Raw genomic sequence first — 6796 nt, 5'->3', positions numbered from 1 at the left:
TTAACAATAAATACAATAGGTAGGTTCTGCAAAGGGGGCGTCCGGGATTAAGGTCGGAGAAATTTAGATTGCCACGAGAAATGAGGGTATATTGGATAGGGACAGCAATTTAGCCTTGCAACAGGTCACCTACGGACCCCTCAAAGAGTTGTTGCAAGGGTTCTTAACGTGCAAAGAGCGTGGCACTCTCTTAACACGAGGCATCGGATTTAACGTCTCCATTCTGATTGGACGTGGCTGCAAAGTTGTACATCCCGCACAGCCAAACAACACAATACAATACAATACAATACAAAGTTTTTTATTATCAATTATGACGCCCAATAATTTGAGCAGTACAATTAAGTTCAATTCCATACAAGTGATTATATATTGATTACATTGATTATTAACAATTAAACAAAATCAAGTCTTTCTCAGCAGAATAATTTATACAGGAATAATATGTATAGTTTTACAATATAATATAGATGGACAAACTACCGGTGACTAAACTGATTGATTGATTGATTGTTGGTTGCTTAACGTCCAGTGGCAAATATTTCATGCATATTCAGGACGAGAACAAGTTCACAATAAATACAATAAGTAGGTTCTGTAATAGATTAAGGGATTAAGGTCGGAGAAATTTAGACTACCACGGGAAATGAGGGTATATTGGATAGGGACAGAAATTTAGCCTTGCAACAGGTCACCTACGGACCCCTCAAAGAGTTGTTGCAAGGGTTCTTAACGTGCAAAGAGCGTGGCACTCTCTTTACACGAGGCATCGGATTTAACGTCCCCATTCTGACCGGACGTGGCTGCAAATTTGTACATCCCGCACAGCCAAACGGACGCCCCACTTTAGCACGGGTTTTACTGCCGGTCGGAGGAAGACCAATGGTGACCATACTTCTATTCCCCAGTCACCCTTGGGGGTGTCTAAACTGTATCTAGAATTAAATTTTTCTCTTTGAATAGAGTACACAATAATAAACTTACTTTTTTAATTATAACATTATCCTCAGATGACATTAACCATATTAATTGTGATTTATTTGGGAGGCTTTTAAAGTTTTTGTTAACCATGGGAAATGAGGGTATATTGGATAGGGACAGAAATTTAGCCTTGCAACAGGTCACCTACGGACCCCTCAAAGAGTTGTTGCAAGGGTTCTTAACGTGCTAAGATCGAGACACTCTCTTTACACGAGGCATCGGATTTAACGTCCCCATTCTGACCGGACGTGGCTGCAAATTTGTACATCCCGCACAGCCAAACGGACGCCCCACTTTAGCAAGGGTTTTACTGCCGGTCGGAGGAAGACCAATGGTGACCATACTTTTATTCCCCAGTCACCCTTGGGGGATGAAACTAAGAAAAGCAGCTGTTGAAAGTATGAAACTGTATGACAATACAAACAAAAATGAAGCAGTTCACAGAGCAATGAGTGTAAATTTGCCCAAAAATGTAATTTACTCCAAAAATATGGAAGGACGACTTGCTTCAAGAGTACATAGAAATAACAACATGCCGGGAACTTCAACCCAACTGAAATGTAAGAATCTAGGAGTAGACCTTTTAACACGAAGTCAACTTTACCTGCAGAAAATGGACACTGACTTAAAATACAGTCAGGATTATGAATTTAGACCAGCAATTCAAGAAAGCAGATTAAAGCAGAATGCAGAAAAGCTAGCTGAGCACAAGACATGGAGAGAAATGAATAAAAAGCATGACAATTACAGCAAAGGCCATTTAGATCCATAGCCTGCCTTAAAGTTCCAGGACCACGACAGCTACTGCAAACCAAAGCTTCTAGGACCTGCTGCAGACTGAGATACCAGCTGATCCACCAATAGATCAACAGCAAACGGAATCATAAAAGGTCCTCTTAAGGAACACACACAAAAAAAAAAGAATCTATAGTTGTTGTACATCAGTTTTGAAATTTCTTATCTTTTCCTCTCTCATTCTGATATCAATTTTTGCCAGCCCTACAATAATAATAAAAACAAATGTACCCAATTAATATTTCACCCAAATTATTATTGTCCATTTTTAACTCCACTCTGAAGGGAGGGAGGGGATCTGGGTGGCCCAAGCAGGAACGGGTTGAAACGCATGACTGTCGGTTGTTGTTAAAACCACGAGGTTTCAACGACAGATGTTCGACAGTAATGCATTTGGAATTGATTGATTGATTGATTGATTGATTGTTGGTTGTTTAACGTCCAGTGGCAAATACTTCATGCATATTCAGGACGAGAACAAATTAACAATAAATACAATAGGTAGGTTCTGCAAAGGGGGCGTCCGGGATTAAGGTCGGAGAAATTTAGATCGCCATGAGAAATGAGGGTATATTGGATAGGGACAGAAACTTAGATCGCCATGAGAAATGAGGGTATATTGGATAGGGACAGAAACTTAGATCGCCATGAGAAATGAGGGTATATTGGATAGGGACAGAAATTTAGCCTTGCAACAAGTCACCTACGGACCCCTCAAATAGTTGTTGCAAGGGTTCTTAACGTGCAAAGAGCGTGGCACTCTCTTTACACGAGGCATCGGATTAAACGTCCCCATTCTGACCGGACGTGGCTGCAAATTTGTACATCCCGCACAGCCAAACAACACAATACAATACAAAGTTTTTTATTGTCAATTATGACGCCCAATAATTTGAGCAGTACAATTAAGTTCAATTTCATACAAGTGATTACATATTGATTACATTGATTATTAACAATTAAACAAAATCAAGTCTTTCTTAGCAAAATAATTTATACAGGAATAATATGTATAGTTTTACAATATAATATAGATGGACAAACTACCGGTGACTAAACTGTATCTAGAATTAAATTTTTCTCTTTGAATAGAGTACACAATAATAAACTTACTTTTTTATTTATAACATTATCCTCAGATGACATTAACCATATTAATTGTGATTTATTTGGGAGGTTTTTAAAGTTTTTGTTAACCACGGGAAATGAGGGTATATTGGATAGGGACAGAAATTTAGCCTTGCAACAGGTCACCTACGGACCCTTCAAAGAGTTGTTGCAAGGGTTCTTAACGTGCTAAGATCGAGGCACTCTCTTTACACGAGGCATCGGATTTAACGTCCCCATTCTGACCGGACGTGGCTGCAAATTTGTACATCCCGCACAGCCAAACGGACGCCCCACTTTAGCAAGGGTTTTACTGCCGGTCGGAGGAAGACCAATGGTGACCATACTTTTATTCCCCAGTCACCCTTGGGGGATGAAACTAAGATTGATTGATTGTTGGTTGCTTAACGTCCAGTGGCAAATATTTCATGCATATTCAGGACGAGAACAAGTTCACAATAAATACAATAGGTAGGTTCTGTAATAGATTAAGGGATTAAGGTCGGAGAAATTTAGACTGCCACGGGAAATGAGGGTATATTGGATAGGGACAGAAATTTAGCCTTGCAACAGGTCACCTACGGACCCCTCAAAGAGTTGTTGCAAGGGTTCTTAACGTGCAAAGAGCGTGGCACTCTCTTTACACGAGGCATCGGATTTAACGTCCCCATTCTGACCGGACGTGGCTGCAAATTTGTACATCCCGCACAGCCAAACGGACGCCCCACTTTAGCACGGGTTTTACTGCCGGTCGGAGGAAGACCAATGGTGACCATACTTCTATTCCCCAGTCACCCTTGGGGGTGGAATTGTGGCACAGGTGCGAAACATCAACAGATTTATCAATAAAAATACTCTGATGATGCACCATGTAGGCAAGCATGTGCACATGCATTAGTCTCCACCCTCTGCAGAGACATATATATACCCAGAGATTGGCAACTGTAACAGTGGTCAGCGAAATCCAATTAAAAACACGCATCACACGAGACTTTAACGAGATCGCCATTTTGAATCTGATCATGACAAGTTCACCACCGCTTCGATTTTTATTTTACATCAAGCTTTTCAAAAAAGCATAATGTAAGTATATATTTCAATTTCGTAAATTATTTACCTTGTTTTATTCAGTTTGTAGTAATTGTTAGTTAAAATATTGTGACGATTAACGTTTTATTGTGGTCAATAATAAGGGGAAAGCTTAGGCGTTATGAAAATTTTTTACACGGACGTATTTTTTATTAAAACCTTTTCATTCGAAAAGGAATAAAACCATTTATGAGATGAATCACTTTTCCCAAGACATACTGGTTTTGTGTAAATATGTTGAATTTTTCATTAAATCACCCACTTTGATGCAATTTACAATTAAAATTCAGTATTCTCGCTGTCGGCCACGTTCAATTTTTAAAATATAAAGACAGGCCCCTGTCCCTGTCTACAGTCAATAAACTTTTCCATCTTTAGAGAATAATTATTCCCAGCACATGAATTACTTTCTTATGACATACTGGATTTGTGTATAACAGTTGTTTTTTCCATATTTTCACCAGCTTTGATGCAATTTACAATTAAAAATGACCATTCAAGCTGTCGGCCATTTTCATTCTCTTCAATATAAAGACAGGTCCCTGTCCATGTCTACAGTCAATAAACTTTTCCATCTTTAGAGAATAATTATTCCCAGCACATGAATTACTTTCTTATGACATACTGGATTTGTGTATAACAGTTTTTTTTTCCATATTTTCACCAGCTTTGATGCAATTTACAATTAAAAATGACCATTCAAGCTGTCGGCCATTTTCATTCTCTTCAATATAAAGACAGGCCCCTGTCCATGTCTACAGTCAATAAACTTTTCCATCTTTAGAGAATAATTATTCCCAGCACATGAATTACTTTCTTATGACATACTGGATTTGTGTATAACAGTTGTTTTTTCCATATTTTCACCAGCTTTGATGCAATTTACAATTAAAAATGACCATTCAAGCTGTCGGCCATTTTCATTCTCTTCAAGATAAAGACAGGCCCCTGTCCATGTCTACAGTCAATAAACTTTTCAATTTTTAGAGAATAATTATTCCCAGCACATGAATTACTTTCTTATGACATACTGGATTTGTGTATAACAGTTGTTTTTTCCATATTTTCACCAGCTTTGATGCAATTTACAATTAAAAATGACCATTCAAGCTGTCAGCCATTTTCATTCTCTTCAATATAAAGACAGGCACCTGTCCATGGCTACAGTTTATAAAATTGTCCATCTTTAAAGAACAAATGTACCAATCACCATTGATCACAGGAATTACTTTCCCAAGACATACAGGTTTTGTGTATATAAATTGTTTTTTTCATTATTTCCACCACTTTGATGACATTTACAAGTTTATATACATGTATATTTACATTCAGTATCTGACAGCATTTTTATTTTAACAGGATCCTGCATGTTATAAAAGAACAAAGATGTTGATCAAATTTACCTAACAGTGCAGCATACAAGAGATGTAATATCATACATGTGCTGAATGTAGGACTCCCTAGCCTTTCTGATTGAAAAAAAGATTCCCTGGCAGACAGGAACAACTATTAGTGATGACTTTTTTCAAATGTTACTGCACAGTCATGTAGTGGACCGATTACATGTACTACTATCAATGTGATACTAAAAAATGGTTTTGTAAGAGAGAAAATGACATGTGCTTATCCTGACTGTGAAAACAACACATTATTGTAGTTCAATTATCATAGTTCATATGCCAAACTTGATGTACATGTGTATGCGATTTTTGTGCAAGTGATGGTGACATCATTGAACTAAGAATAAATACAAGACTCCGCATTCAATCTATTGAATTTGAAACAGAAGTGGCAGTTGTGCAGAGACTATACGGATAAAAATGCAAATAAATATCTTGTGTTCAACTTCATTTGTCTTCTTTACGTTTAAAAGTATACATGTACATAATTTTTACATACATGTATAACAATATGATGATGTAGAATGATTGCCAATGAGACAATGATTTACATGTATGACTATCATTGGAAGGCCACTCTATAATATCTTTGTATATCATGAGAATGGAAATGCTACCTTTGTAGCATAAAGGTAGCATAATGTAAAAAAAGGGAAAATGTTCATTTATTCAACAACACTCCTGTGAATATATAACTTGACAGTACTAAAGGCAAAATATTTCGTTTCACATATTCCTTCCTCTCCTTGGAAAATAACATATTTAACGTTTACATGAAATGACAAAATGTGTAGAATAAGAAGCAAGAAATGTTCACTCTACTTGTACACTACTAGTCGCTCATATTAGTCATCATCTATGTTTGTTTCAGTCCTTTAGCAATGGTGCTTGTTTATATTTATCTGTTGTGTTGTGTTGTTTCAGTTTTACATGTCCTCATTCTGTGAAAACTGTTTCACCTCGCCTATTTTGAAAAATGTTAATGCAAATATTTTCTGCAATAAATTGAAAAGGCACAGCTGCTATGACTATTCAGAAATGTGAGGTATATGTCAATGAGACAACAACCCAACGACAAAAATATTCTTTGCACATCTATGAATGTTTAAGAATTCTTGTGGAGGTCAAAAGCACATCACGTGTACTTATATATTGGTGACCTGGTACATGTATGTACCTATTGATGCATTCCGTCCTAAACATAAATTGTGTGAAGAGACCAAGCAGTTTATATGCTTATAAAAAAACTGATATTAAAATGAATTCCTGTATAACAAATTCCGGGAATGAGACACTATTTTATTTAAACCAGATGAGATATTAGTGGTAAAGGTTTAAACAGAAGCAGGAGATGTCAAGGGGCAATACAAAAAGTACAAGGTCATGTAACACAGATAAAAAAAATGACAAATGAAAAGAAAATA

The 6796-nt window shown here is 36.9% G+C and overlaps 1 long non-coding RNA gene across 1 annotated transcript; it reads left to right on the top strand.

The window, feature by feature from the left end:
• The first annotated feature begins 4327 nt into the window (after nt 1-4327).
• LOC127722433 (uncharacterized) lies at nt 4328-5817 on the top strand. Its single transcript, XR_007991727.1, has 2 exons — nt 4328-4510; nt 5120-5817. It is a non-coding gene; the product is annotated as an uncharacterized LOC127722433 (long non-coding RNA).
• Nucleotides 5818-6796: the final 979 nt, after the last annotated feature.

This window comes from Mytilus californianus, unplaced genomic scaffold (assembly GCF_021869535.1).
Source record: "Mytilus californianus isolate M0D057914Y unplaced genomic scaffold, xbMytCali1.0.p SCAF_12, whole genome shotgun sequence".
In the NCBI taxonomy this organism is placed as follows: Eukaryota; Metazoa; Mollusca; class Bivalvia; order Mytilida; family Mytilidae; genus Mytilus; species Mytilus californianus.
This window is presented reverse-complemented; position numbering and strand designations above follow the sequence as displayed.